Source organism: Pteropus medius, unplaced genomic scaffold, assembly GCF_902729225.1.
Source record: "Pteropus medius unplaced genomic scaffold, Ma_sr-lr_union100, whole genome shotgun sequence".
In the NCBI taxonomy this organism is placed as follows: domain Eukaryota; kingdom Metazoa; phylum Chordata; class Mammalia; order Chiroptera; family Pteropodidae; genus Pteropus; species Pteropus medius.
The window spans coordinates 2616053-2631462 of record NW_024346667.1 but is presented as its reverse complement, the minus strand read 5'-3'; the positions used below and the strand labels follow the sequence as shown (position 1 = coordinate 2631462).

The 15410-nt window shown below is 37.6% G+C and overlaps 1 protein-coding gene and 1 pseudogene across 7 annotated transcripts in view; both read left to right on the top strand.

The window, feature by feature from the left end:
• Window positions 1-15410, top strand: part of INPP4B (inositol polyphosphate-4-phosphatase type II B) — a 557518-nt gene that overhangs the window by 145978 nt on the left and 396130 nt on the right. The window lies entirely within an intron of this gene.
• Window positions 15286-15404, top strand: LOC120613705 (uncharacterized; annotated as a pseudogene).

Sequence of the window (15410 nt, the reverse complement as noted above, 5' to 3'; positions counted from 1 at the left end):
CACGCACAATTCTCTCTCTCTCTATTTCTGGAAAATTTGGTCAATGATAGGGAGAAGGATTTACACTTGATTATTTCCTTATTTTACATTTATATTTAATAATAGAGAAATTGCATATGGTAAAATAGTAGGTCACTAAATACATGAGAATCAGCAAATAATGGAAAAGAGGTTAAAATGTCTTTGGTTCTATTGGAAATAACTAAGAAATTATAGTATGAAAAATTCAGGTACACTAGATACAAATTGAGCTCCTTCAATAACATCGAAGGATATTTGTAGATATTTTTTATTTACTTTTTGTGGTGTGCACATCTATAAATTTTCCTATATGTATAGACTTGTGTAAATACCAGTATAATCAGGATACAGAACAATTCCATCATCCCCAAAACTTCTCAAAGGTCATGTTTTAAATGAGTCTTTGGGAAAAAAGGAAATAAAAAGTTTAAACTCAGAAATACAGAAAAAAATGAGAAAATAATGTAAAAAAGATTAAAAACTTGAACAAAATCAGAAGACCTGACTTCTTCTTCTGACTCCGCTGCTGATCATATTTGTAACTTTGTAGACCTCCTTAACTTTTTTAAGCCCTAATTTCTTCATCTTTAAAATAAGAAGATGAGACTAAATGAGTCCTACAATTCTTATTTGGTTTCAAATTCTAGAATTATGATTACATCAAATGAACCCAAACATTTCAGAAAGAATATTTAACTTTTAGTTGCTAAAAAAATATATTTCCTCCATTTTTGTCTTATGACATCTTCTGAGACATAGCCTTTAATCTCATGTTTCTATCCATTTCTTAATCTACCCATTGGAAAGAGTATTTACTACCTCATAAAGTATGTAAGGTCACATTTTCTTTAATTCTCTCTAGAATGTATGATTTCATATGATTTCATCATTGTAATGACATTTCACCATACTTCTACTTACATGTGATATTCTGATTGATAAATTCTAATACTTTTTGGTAGCCATCTTCAACAAAAGAAGATGAAACCTGAGGAATGACAAGTGACGGGAGAAATGCCAGCTTTCGAGCTATTCTCTTTATTGTATTTCTGCCCCATGTTTTCTGTAGGATTGACGTGGGACTATTTTAACAGATGCTTTAATCAGGACCATTTTCCCCTTTCATCTGTGCTATTTCCTCTGAACTCCAGGAGACTCTGTGCTTAGAACAGAGACACTCAGCACCTGGAATGTGCCAACTTTTTTTTTTATTGCTTCACATGCTAAACTGCATGAAATTTGTGGCAGAGCCTTCTCTAGTTCTGTCACTCAAAATCATTTCTCCTGATGGCCATTCAGTATCCCCTCTGGGTGTGATGATCTGGCTGGAAGGTGGCTCTCTGCTGTGGACTGGCCCTTGCTGCTGGACCAGTCTTACTGCAGGGACGAGAGAGTACATCCTGGGCAGTGAGCAGTGGTCGCTCTCTGCAGGCACCCTCCCCTCCACACAGCTGCCATCACTGAGAGGGCGTGACCCCATGGGAAGATGAGGCAGATAACTATGAACATGTGCAAGTTGGAGTGAATGGAAGTCTACTTGTTCATGTCTCCACAGCTAGGGAATGGGCGGGGTCTACCTTTTTTAGTGTCGATTTCTCAGTAGAAAAGTGGCTCTATGCATAGAGCCTTCTGGTAAGCTAGAAACTCCTGGTACCCCTAGTATTGTAGAATGCGATTACGAGTAGAATGAAAGATTATGAGTAGAATGAATGATTATGAGTCTAAGGGCTCTCGGCTTGAGCATGCTTGGACCAATTGAAGGCCTCTTTTGACCATCACCACTGAGTTTAAGCATAAGTTTCTACTAACAAAAGAATGTTTCAATAGCATGGTGGGATGCAGTAGGAGACTGGCTATCATATACAACAAACTCTTGATATTTGTGGATTCAACTTCAGAGCATTCAGTCTCTTACAAGCAATCCTAAAGATCATGACATGATTTTTTTTTTTTTAATGTAATATGAGGTATGGATTTGAGTAACATGTTTTGTGAGATTAATGTGTGGGACTAAGTCATTAACTGATGGGTGAATCTAGCCAACCGCATTCTCCATTTTTTTTTTTTTTACTCTATAGCTTTTTGTGTAGTGATTTAAACACTTTTTCTTTGTAATATGTGATGAGTAGATATCCAGAATATACGAGACATTGGACAGAAATTATATTTGAGAAATTAAGGGGTCTTTGCAAAGATGTATATTTTGTTAACTTCAGATTTCCCAAGGATCTGTAGCAAAATAATGATTTTACTGTGATATAATTAGTGTGTAGATGATGGTAACCCATTAACCTCTATTAATTTAAAGTAGAAATGATCTTGGTAGTAGAATGTAATGGTCCTTTAGCCCAGTAATCTTGAAACTACTTTACTGTATGCCCTACCAGAGAAATAAACATATCATCTGTATGTTAATTAGCGTATTATAAAAATGCACTACTAACATCTACATCTATCAGTTAAGCTTAGGTTCAGCTTCATATAATAGAAAAATAGCTTAAATATTAGTGTCTAAAACTAGGTGAAATTTAATTTTTTTTCCATGTGAAACCTGGACTATTGACAAAGACTATTTGGTAAATCCATGGTATCATCAAATAGAAAGCTTGCTTCTTTCTGAACTTCTATCCTCACATGGGTTTTCTGCCTCTTGGTACAAAGGAGCTGCTGGATCTCTAGCCATTGCATTCACATTTTAAGCAGCAGCACTGTGATTGCATCATAGTGGCCAAAATGAAGCTGCAGAGAAGGCCAGGAAATGACAACTGTTATTCTAAGTGGCAACATAGCGAGCTAAAAGTTGAGGTTTTGTTACTAAGTAGGAAAGGAAGATTGGATACGGGGGTAGGCAAGTTGCAGTCTACATGCCGTATGTGCTGTATGTTAAATGTTTGTAAAGCTTAATCTCTCTCTTAGTTTTTATCTACACATACTTAGTTTTTATAAAAATATAAGTTTTAATATTTTCTTTCTCTATACAAACGGATCATCTTATGCACCTACCAAGGTATGGACACTTCACCTTGGAAGCAGAAGCATTAGGGGTACTGAGCCCACTTTCTAAGTCACTGACCATCCATGTGAGAAGCACAACCGGGGTACACCTTTCTCCTCCCACCACTCCTCCTCCTGAAGGTGGTTCGTTGGGCAGGACTGCGGACACCACAGTGGGTGTGCAAGCAGTGTGTGCAACCCTGTGCATACTACATGATGGGCTGTCAAGACCAGTCCTGCCAGAGGGACCCCTGGAGGAGAATCGAAGCATTTGTGAAGGCAGTTTATTTTTTTGCACACAATTGAAAATAGGAAAGATATGTATTTTATAAATACCCAGGCTGGATAAAGTGTTTAATACCTAGTCATCGTGTGTAATATGCTTGCTGTTACTTGCTTTTCCTTAAATCAAACAAAACAAAACACGATCTGAAACGTATAGATTCTTATTTATAAATACCAGCATATATTCTGTGATGGTCCAGGAAAACTTGTGAACTAGGGTTTCAGCATCAAGATCCTGATAAATTTAAGAATTGATGGTAGTGAATCATTTTTCTTTAATTATGTTTGTATTGGTGTGCCACTTTTCTATTCAAGCATGTATATTTTCTCATTTGATCACCCAAAATATCCTCAAGGTAGTTTGACTAGTATGAGATTAATGTAGAATCGGACAACTTCCAAGTTGCTGATCAGATGGTCTAAACTTTTAAGGTCTCAAGAAATAAAGCAATTTTCCTAATGCCACACAATGAGTTAAGAATATAGCTACAAACATATTATCTGTATGTTAATTAGCGTATTATAAAAATGCACTACTAACATCTAACGTTTTCCACTCCTGGGAAATATTCTTTCCAATTATTTGTTTTTATATTTGCAGATATCAACTGCAAATATGAGAAGCATTTACTTTTAAAACAAATGTTATTTTATCCTGAATATTTTTTACTTATCCTCTGTCACTCAGTAGTAAATGCATAGTCTTAACAGTACTGATTGTATCAGAATGACTCTGTCTGTTAATGGTAGTCACTAGCTACATGTGACTGTTTAAAATAACTAAAATGAAAAATTCGGTTCCTCAGTTTCACTAGCCATACTTCAAATGCTCAGTAGCCAGATATGGCTAGTATCTACTGTATCTGATAGTGTAAATTATATAGCATTTCCATCATCATAGAAGGTTCTACTGGCCAGTGCTGTGTTAGAAGGCTATTATATTCTTATTGGGGAATTAGGTTACATTTTTGTTTCGGTTGGTGCAGTGCGGGTGGAGTGGCAGGAACAGTGAAAAAACAAACTAGCAATGTCAAAAGGGCTTAGAAAATAGTTGGCTCTTCAAGAAATATTTTTTCTATTCAAGAGAAAAATGAGCATTTGTGAAATGAGAATAATAAGTGCAACTAAGCAGATAAATGGTTTTAGGAAGTTATCAGCACAATGGATATGTACAGATAGTACCCTAAATAAGCTTTTTTTGGAGGAAACATTTTGGGTCATGATTTTTATCAAAGATAAGGCATTTGGGGGTAGTGTTCATTTCAGAGCCCTATCTGAAGTTTTAAACACTTTGAATGAATGTGAAGTACCCAGAGAAGAACAGGGGAGAAAGCTGAGTTCTGTCTTTTAGGATAAAAGCCCACCTTTTCCTATGCACACGTAATCGTATACTCATAGGTCTTTGTTCTGATTGAGATGAAATGTTTAAATTCATTTTTATGACTTGTACGTGGCAATATTGTGCATTGGACACAACCTAGATGGTGAATTAAATTAAAATTAGCCTCTCACCAATTATTCAGCAGCCTCAGTGATCTCTGACCCTCCCACAAACAGCCTCACAGCCTAATGTTAATTACTACTGGAAAATCGTTGGGAGCTTTGAGGAGGGGATCTAAGTGGAGGAAAACAGTGAAGGCATGAAGTAGAAAGTAGATATGAATTCAAAGAAAGGAAATCTCAATATAGAGTGAGAAGATAAAAGACATTTTATGAAGCAAGATTTGAACTTCCTTTGAAGCATAAATGGGATTTTGAGAGTAACAAAGAAAGCTAGGCTCTTCTGAGTCAGTGATGATCCGTCATGAAGATGAGAATGTGCTTGCATTTTGGCAAGGGTGGAGGCTGGGAACAGACCACAAGAAGGCTTGACAAGAACAGAAAGCGTGTGTTTGAAGTTGGTGTTAACAGCATTGGCTAGAGAGGTGGCATACAGCAAGGAGAGAGAGGAGCTTAAAATCAAGGGTGTTGGCTATGGATGCTGTTGCCAAAGGTGGCCTCTGTAGATTCGTGGTTTGGGAGGCGGGCAACCAAACTGTCTTTCGAGGCAGTGAGTCCTGGAGGATCAGACAGATGGTGAGCAACGGTGGAGACCAGAGAGTGTTGCTGTAACTTAGGAAGTCACTAATATTTACTGAGAACCTAGTGTCCTCCAGACACCGTTCTAGACACTGGGGATACAACTGGGACAAGCCGAAGCCTGATTTTGAGTGCAATGGGTGGAAGGCTACTGGGTATTAAGAAAGGAAAAAGTAGTTAGAAGATCTAAGAGGCTTATTAATCCCTCACATTCCAGAATACTGGCATCAAAAAAAGAGATTTATTTTAGGCCATTTATATGAACACATTTGTTTGAAATTTCTGTTTTGTTTTGTTTTTTTCCAAACTCATTATAATGTTGAAGGTGTGATAGTTCCATGGAGGTGGAAGAGGGATAAGGTCCTTTTATTGGCTTCTGCCTTATGCAAAGAGGTCAGAGAAGGGAAGAAGTCCTAGTAATTCTGGCAGGGAACTTCAAAAGGAAGTATCTGCCTTTATTTTTAGGAAATGACAGGTGCAGTGGCCACTGCGGCTATATATGATAAGAAGGCAACAGACCCTTAATGACTGAGTCATTCATCCCAAACAAACAAACAAACAAACAAACAAAACGACCTTCACCCCCTCCACCATCACCAAACACCTTAAATGCTTACCTTGTGCCCTGAGGACACAGCAGTAAATAGTCAGACATGAGAAGTGTTTGGTGGGGAGTGCCCAAGAGCACAGAATCGAGTTTGATGCTGGCGCCTCAGGCATGCTCTATGGTGCCCTTGTCTGTAGAGGCTGCTGCCATGTGCACTCTAGATCAGAAGAAAGGAACAGCCAGGCTGAAAAAGATTATCGAACAACTGAGGGCAATAGTGGAGGGAACTTTTCTTCCTTCCATCCTTAGCATGGTAAATGACTTGAACTTTCCTGATCCTGAAAGCCAATATGTTCTTAAATATATATACATATACATACACACACATATATGCACATATATACATACACACACATATATATCTTTTCTATAAGTCTGCACATCTTCTCTATAATTATTCTGTAGAACAAAGCTAATGTAGTGCAAAAATAAAAATGAAAGTAAATATGTACCTAGAGGCTTAATATATTATTAGTTTTAAACTTGTTTTATAGATAAACATCTGAAAAAACCAACTTCAGTGTTTTCTAGTTTTTATTTTGGATCAGATTGACAGACCCGAATCCAATGCCCATCCTCTAGAGACCAAGAGATTTGAATGCCAGCCCACCATGGGCATCAAGATGGGTGTCAGCGAGGACTGGAGCCCTTTAAAGAATGTGTGAAGCTACATCACACACATATAAATACATACATGATAAATGCTTTTGATTAACCAAGTAGAGCATGCTCAGAGTGTATAGAAATAAGTAAGCTACCATTATAGCCTTTAGTATAGTTACTTTACATGTTTATATATGCTCAATTCTATATTAGTTCCATATTTAAATAAAATGCTTATCTTTCTATATATTTCCACGATACTCAACCAAAGAGAATGATGAAATGAGTTATTATACATCTATAAGGTAGAATTTCTATAGCATTAAAGTTTATGTTTTTTTCTTTTGTTTTTTATTTTTAATTTTTATTGAAGGGCATGGGAATATATTCATGCTAAAATGTTGAGTAAAAAAAATCAAGTTATACTATTATGTTTTCGTTATAACATTATATAGGTAAAAATGAAAAGAATATTTAAAATATAACACTAATCTTATAAGTATAATGTTTACAGTTTTATTTTATTTATATTTTAGATTTATTTGTTCATATTTTTATATTTTGCGATTCTACACTGGGTAGAACAATCTCTTGTAATAAGAAAAAAGAATTTAAAAATAGTTCTAATTATCACTTTTTTTTTTGTTTTAAAGATTTCGTCTCTGATTTTCACTTAAAAGATTTATGTAATTATCACAGATAGTTGAAAATTGTCATTTTCAATACTTCTCATTTTATAATTTGATCTGAGTTCAGAGGAAACTGATTTCAGTATTCTTTTCTCTAATGAAACAGAAATATTGCCAGCAGCCTTCTTGTGGAATTTTTAGCACTTTCAAGGCCAGACAGAATGTTGCATGTGAAAAGATTGAAAAATTCCTTTAGGCAAACATTCTTAAGATCCAAAATATTTGAAAATATGTATTTGAACAGCTGTGTTTTAATTTGATATTTTAAAATCATTTAGCTCTTCTTGATGCAGGAAAGTTCTTAGTCTTTTTTTTTTTTTTTTTTTTTTACACTAGTAGTTATTTCCAGAACAAATTTACTGCAAAGTGAGGAGCATTTGTTTATCAAACTGTAGATTCTTGTTTATAAAAGGGACCTCACTCCTGGTTTGGTGGTTCTTCAGTTGCTGTTGGTCTCACAGCTCTTGGTGTTTCAGAAAAAGATACAGTAACCTTAGAGATAGGTACTAGATATTTTGCCAAGGTGAATACACATTGTTAATGAGTTACCTACCACTCATTCTTAAATGACACTTATCATGCTATTCATTACATTTCCCCAAAGGAAAGATGCCTACAGATAAAGGGATTTTTATGGGAGCAAGTTTGCTTTTGAAACCTGCTGATAGTCACCTTCCAGAATTTAATGCTATCTCAGAGGGGATTATCTAGGGTGAATGAGAGTTCCCAGTGGTTCAAAGAGTCATTCAAGTGAAAAATTATTTAGCTCTCAGTCATCTAAATTTGCACATTTATTTCAGTTATTATTTCTTCTGAAAAGCTTATAAAATTTATTGCGTAATATTTAAGGATTGATATTAACCTCATCTAAGGCCTAACTCCAGTAAACGGTGGCACCGTTAACACAAAGTTCCCCACATGTGGAATCATGGCATCTTCAGGACATATGGAAAGGCCCTTTCAAGAAATCAGAACCCTCTTCATTTGGACATTAAGGTAGATACGAGTAAACAGGAAATCCCACAGATTCTGGTATAAGATAGTCCTTGAATTGGAGTCTTGATCCTCTCGCTTACTATTTGAGAAACACGAGCAAGGAATTTATTCTCCCCAATGTCACCTACATGCTGAGATTGTGAGGGTTGAATGACATGATGTAATTCCTTCAGCTTAATACTTGGCTCATCATAATAGAAGATTTTAATGAATGAATAGCCCAGGCAGTAGAAGGTGTTGCTTGTTTAAAGATAACTGAGATGACGTTAATTTTGGAGGCCAGAACAAAAAGTAGACAATAATGCCCTTTAATCTGCACAGTTGTGAAGCGTCTAGGAGCACGAATGAGTGTGATCCCTGACTTGGTACAAGCTAAGCCCCTACTTTATTGGTTTCCTCTTTATACCAAAGAGCTGACAGGGCTAAGCTTACTGCTTTAGCTGGTAGCACAGAGGCCATTTGCTAAAGATTGTGGTAGTTTTAAAACCTGCACAGTCTTTGAAACTTGGTGAGTTGGATAACTCCTGAAATAGCTTTATTGTAGTTATTTAACTAAAAGTATCTACAAATTGTGGAGGGGAAAATTTTTTAAGTATTTGGTATAGTTGTCTTCTGTTGTATAACAAACCAACCCAAAATGTACTGGCTTAAAACAATATGTGACCCATTATTTCCCACAAATCCGTGGGCTGCCTAGCTGGGCTCAGCCATCCTGTGGGTGGGCCATCTAGGGCTGGCCTCTGCTGGGGTGTGTTACCCAGTTGCTGAAGCTTTCATCCTGAGCTTGTTCACATGAAAGTGGTTGCAGGGCACAATGCTAAGAGGGCAAAAGAGGAAGCCCTTGAGGCCTCGGCCCCAGATGTCACATAACATCACTTCCTCCACGTATTATTGGTCCAGGTAAGTCACCAGCCCACTCCAAACTCAAGGAGAGGGAAAAAGGCAAAACAAACTCTACCTCTTAATGGACCAAGTGGCAGAATCACATGGCCAACAAGCATGGGCATAATCGTTGTGGCCATTTTTGGAAAAAAAAAAAGTCTACCTCAGCATTTCATGAGAACTAAGGTGGATTTACAACAAAGAAAGTGATGCTAGGTGATAAATACGGGACAAAGAGCTCCCGCAGATGACTGTCTAATCACTTGTACCTTGCCAAGTTGATTGTTTTCCATTACTCGGATGACTATATGTCCAGGTTTGTTTAGGATAGTCTTGTCTGTCTGCTGGCCCAGACTAAAAATAAAAATAGCTCTCCCTTCCCCTCTCAAAATATTCAACTTCGGTTAATAAATTCTACCTTCACATTAAGTGTGGTTCATCTGTACATTTTATACCTTGAGATTCTGTCATAAAAATGATAAAATAAAGATGCCATGATAAAAATCACTTTGACTAACCTCTGAACTTTCTGCATCATGAGCACTTTGGAGGAGGGGTGTATCCGGAGAAAGGAAATTAGAAAAAGTTCATCATCTCAGGAACTTCTGCCACTGACATATTAGTTTATAGCAGTGGAAACTGTTAGCAGGAAAGAGCCTACTGAGTGAGACTCTTTGTCAGAACTGCCCAAGGATTAACTTCGTCTGAGAGTAAGACTCAGAAAGAAATAAGCAGAGAGAGGAGGTACCACCAAGAAGGAAAAACTCAATATTCATCTCCCTGTCACCAAAAAGGAGGTAATGTGCCAAATCTTACATATTCTAACTAGTAATTTCATGTCGACTAATTATTGCAGAAAGTATATCTAAATAAGCATTTCACTGACAGGAAAACACACATAAAGCAAAATAATGACAATGACGACAAACACATGGAAAAGCCATTGTGGCTAAAAGTCAAAGAAATACAAATGAAACCATTGTGATGTAGTATTTTATGCTGTTAATGCTCTCCCTTTTTTTTTTTTTTTTTTTGCTTGCCAGAATTATAATATCTAAATGTCTGATATAACATATATAATTAGTCAATGAGAGGCAAAAATGAAGTGCCCTCATTCTGGAGCCAGACTGTTTGGAAGAAATAAGTGTAGAATATGCTCTAGGAAGGAAAGAGGGGCGTGTCGTTATTATTTTAGGTATAAAGAACAGGACCAGAAGAAAGAGCTGAGGCAGCAGCCAGAATTGTGGGATGAAGAGAAGCTTTAAACAGATCAAGATATTAAAATTTTAATTTTACTTGGAATAGAATTATTTCATATCTAATGTAATTGTTAATATCTGAAAACAACCAGAAAAGATCGTGGAGCCTTTCTGAGGTATTATTCAGGGGAAGAAAGAGTTATCCAAAAGAATGGATTTGAAAGCTACTCTATGACACAAATAATGCTATTTCTTGAGTTCTCTGTACAAATCCAGCTAATTCGAAAAGTTTGTTACCCATTTACTGGATAAGTGAATGCATCCACACATAAACAGGTGTTTCAGTTGATTGAGCTGAGTGACATGCTGTGCTGTTTGTATTTCCCACCCATCTTATAATCACCACCAGCATTTGTTTGCATCCATGTGTTTGCTCAGGGATCTGTGTGGATTCCAGCGTCTGGAAACTGGAACACCTTTACAGAGGTTTTGTGTGAGGTGAGGGGTGGGAAGAGACAGATGGTTGGAAAGGATGACAAGGCATCTCTTCTCTAGTTCCTGAGACTGGGTGATACTGCGTGGAAGGGATGGGGAGGCTCCAAAAACCAACTCTCCTCAGGAGACTGAGATTCTAGACAGGTGAGTCTTTCTAGTTGGTGATGGCCCAGGTGTAACATGCACCACAGAGCTGGGAAGAGGACTGTGTTTCCTGGCTCAGCAAGGAATCAAGCATTGCTTCAGCTGGTCGAGGACTAGCAGCTTTACAAGCATCCGTAGACAGCTGACTTGGCATGGAACGAAGGCGTTCTCACACTGCTCCTGCTGCAGTGGTGGGGCTTAGGCTCCTTTCCGAAGCGGGATTTGGACAGCACAAGTTCTAAGTGAAGTAGGAGAGGAAAGGGAGAATGACTGCCATTGATTAAGTCCCTTTTTTCAACTTTCAAAATAATTGATAGAATCGTTGAGAAGGGCTGATTTCTTACTTAGTAGGTAGGGTCTTAGAATCCTTGTAATTTTAGCCTATAAATATGACCCCATTCAGAGTAAAAAGCTGGCTAGTCTAGCTAGAGATACACATATATTAATTTGATCCTTGGTTTAAGAAGTACAAGCATTATTTTTATATCCCTTTTTCAGATAAGAAAACGAGGCTTAGATAAGTTCAGATTAAGGGCACACAGCTAATAAACTAGTACAAGTGAGACTCATCTTAGTAATTTATTTTCTGTATCATCTATGCATCACCCAGTATAAATGGTAATTCATTTCTGATTACGATAAATTGTACATCCACTGAACATCAGTAGCGAAATGTGCAGTAAACAGCTGCTAAGCTCTTAGTGTGTTATGACATGATCATGCAGACTCGATCATTCATTTTGGTTTTATAGGGAAGTTATGGGAGAAGTTGATTTCTTCCTGATTTTTACTTAGCAATCGCAGCTCGACAAGTGTAAAGGATGCCAAGTAGGGAAGCTGTGTCATGCCCCCCACAAGCGAACTGTCCCATGACGAGTTTTATCTCACACTCACCATACTCGCTATCAAAAAGACTTTTTACAAAAGAACAGCTTTTCTCTATGGCAGACCATACAAATTCTTTACACATTGATTATGCTGCTATTAATAACTAGCTCTATCCCCTTTATGAGACATTGGATTCTTTTTTGGACCATGTCTAGATCCAGGTGATTTAAATTTCAATTTGCATCTTTTCTGCCCAGCTTCTCCCACACACATAAGCAAAGTAGTATTTGAGCATACTACTTAAAGTTTCACAGACCTCTGGCTACGTGGGTTTCTCTCCACCCACTTGGACAGACTTAGGTAAAGCAAATGAAAGTTCATGTGCTCCTTTCTCTTCTCATATATTTTTGTGGTTTCACTTGGCAGCTTTAATAAATGTAAAGTTCAAGTTGTAGGTCCAGTCTTGGGCCTTTCACAACTAATTTACAACTTTGCAACGTTTGTTTTGCTCAACCTATAGCCATCCAGGAATAGATTTATCTTCTCAGCCATGAGATGATCATGTTTTCAGCAGATGAGGGAAATGCGTGGAGAAGGCGCTCAGGACTAGTAGGACCTCTACAGTGAGAACAAATTGGCCGCGGCAGGTTAACCTGCCTGGGAGGAAAACGGCATGCACAGCACGCACGTGCCACATCCCCGGGGAATACAGTGGTCGCGGGCTCCCACAACGCACAGCCCCAGCTTATCTTTTTCTGTTTTTAAAGTAGGCTTTTTCCTTGGCGTGAGTAATATTCTTTCATTTTGACACAATTGAGAAAGGCGGTGAGCCTCTCTCATGCCAGCCATTACTGGTAGTGATTTCTAAGTAGCATTCACTGCACTGCTCATCCTCAGGCTGTCTAGATCCAGGATCAGCTGGTGCAGGAGTTAGTCATTGCAGGACTCTGGGAGAATCTCATACAAGGAACAATGTGCCTACACTGATGCCCAATATAGAATGATTGCAATGATACGTTTTCCCATCAGGTTATCTGAAGGAAGATGAATTGTTAGAAATAATTGTTATGGAAAGAACAGAACTTCTATTTTTGTCGTAACCCAAAGTTAGTGGAGAATCGTTGTTTGCAGAGCTTGATGATTGGAAAGATAGCATATTGATCAATAATGTGTTAATCTGACAGGAAGTTGGGTGGTCTGTTTGCTTGCTCTTGATTTCCAATAGGACTTGGGAAGCTGGATATTGAGAGATAAGTGCTATGTAGAAACACTCGAGTGCTTTTCTTTCGCATTACAAAACTTAGAGAAAAAGCCCCTAAAGCTCTTTGAGGAGTATAAAATTTTGTCCACTTAGGTTTCATATTATTTTTTTAAAGAGTAAACGAAAGTGTATTTTTCTAAACCTGAGAGATTTTTCTCAGCTCTCTTTTCTTTGGTCCTGTTCTTCATACCCCAAATCATAACGATGTCTGTGTGTTCACACATTCCCCCCCACCTCCATCAATATTCTCTTGGCTAATTTCTGTCCATTCATCAAAACTAGCTCAGGTAGTTCTTTTTCTGGGATGTCTTCCTTGACTATTCTTTTGTCTAAGGCTGGATTAGGTATCCTGTTCCATTCCCTTAATCACCAACGGATGGCGAACCCTTGCCACACCACTTAGTCTGCTGTGTTGTGGTTTCTCTTTTCTTTCCTCTTTCTGTTCCCACACCAGCATCCTTCTCTCTATTCCGAACAGCAGAGTTCTAGTAAAAGGGGAGCTAATGGCTACTCACTCTCCTGCACACATATACGTGTGTAAGTGTAGTATATACTGTGCACAAATGTTTGCATAAATATATACAAATGCTTACATTTATTATAAATCTTAACAGATATAAAGGTGGCAGGCAATTTACAAATAATAAAATATGCAATGCTCTATTAAATTCCATGCAGTCACCGATTCTCAAATTAAGCATGTTGTGTTTGAATTGTTCTTTGTATTTAAAAATACTAGATTCAGATTTGATATTTCTATTGTAGCAGGTGTGGAGCGGGGAGGTAATATTGTGCAGTGGAAACTCTTGAGTGTGATCCTACACTACATAAGTGCTCCTTTTGGCTTAAAAGATTTCAGCGGAGACACCAGAGTCAGAGAGGAAGGTGGAGGTGTTAGAGATTAGATAAATGGGCCCTAAAAGTAACTTTCTTTTCCTTGGTGACATGATTTATGCATTCCTTTCAAAGCTTTGGTATTTCTGCTTTAAGTTATCTGTAATTATTATCCTCATCACCAATAGATTTTTCTCACATCTTTTGATATATTATTTTCATTTAGTATTTCTTGTGCAAATAAGGAAGTTAAAGGCATGTCAGGTGGAACAATTGGTCACAATGTAGAAGCCATACCCAAGATCTTACCAGACAGATTGCACAATGTCAGGGTAAAAGAAAATTTTTATTAGAAATCTCTTTATTTCAAATGTAAGGGCAGCTTATCTTTGGACTTAGCAGATGGCATTTCCAAAGACTAAACACTTTTATTTCTGCCCTATACTATTCTTGATAATTTTTCCACGAGACAGTAGTTCTAGTAAGTCAGAGATCTTTGCTTACTTTGTTTACCGCTACATCCTGGCACCAACTAAATGCCTGGCGCATATTAGAAGCTCAATAAATATTTGTCCCCAGTTGGATATTGAGTGGAACTGTAGCTGTGTTACATGTGGACGACGAAGAAATCATAACTGATATCCAGGCTAGTTGAAAAGCACTGGAGTCCCCCCTACAACTTAGTGGATTTATAACAGCTGTGAAAGGGCACAGGCAGGAATTCAGTTTCTTAAATGTAGCCTGGGGCATACGCAATGTGTAATTTTGCGTATATCACCTTGAATTATTGGAGCAACTAGGTAGATGATATGCATAATAGTGACCAAAGAATCAAGGATGTAATAGTAGAGCGTAAGTATCATAAGCTTCATTTTTGTGAGCTGACATCCAATATGTTATGTTTGTACTAGTTCCGTTTTCATGCCAGCTTTTCCAGGAAGGTCTAAGTTGAAATAGGCATGAGTTTAAGGCAAATGATAGTGCTAACAATAGCAATATATATTGAGTGTTTCCAATATGCTAGGTCTGTCCTAAGCACTTTATACTCATTATTTCACTTAAAACTGACAGAGGCTCTGTGAATTAGCTAGTCTGATCATTCTACCTTATTCAAGAGAAAATAGGGACTTAGAGGTGTTTATATTATTATTATTATGTTTATGTTATTATGTTTTACTGTAGGGCATTTAAATTCAGAAAGTAGCAGCAATAGAAATATATTAGAAAGGCAGCGAGGTACGGTGGAGAAAGTAGATGGTTGGTAGAAAACCTTGATTTGGTTAATTTATCTCGATTACCTCACAACCACCTCTGGGCCTCAGTTATCTCATCTGTTACATTACAGTAGGTCTTCAAAAGCCTCTGCAAGTCTCCGGCCATGCCGCCTTGAACGAGCCCGATCCCATCTGATCTCGGAAGCTAAGCAGGGTTGGGCCTGGTTAGTACTTGGTTGGGAGACCACCCAAAAAGACCAGGTGCTGTAGGTGTTAAAA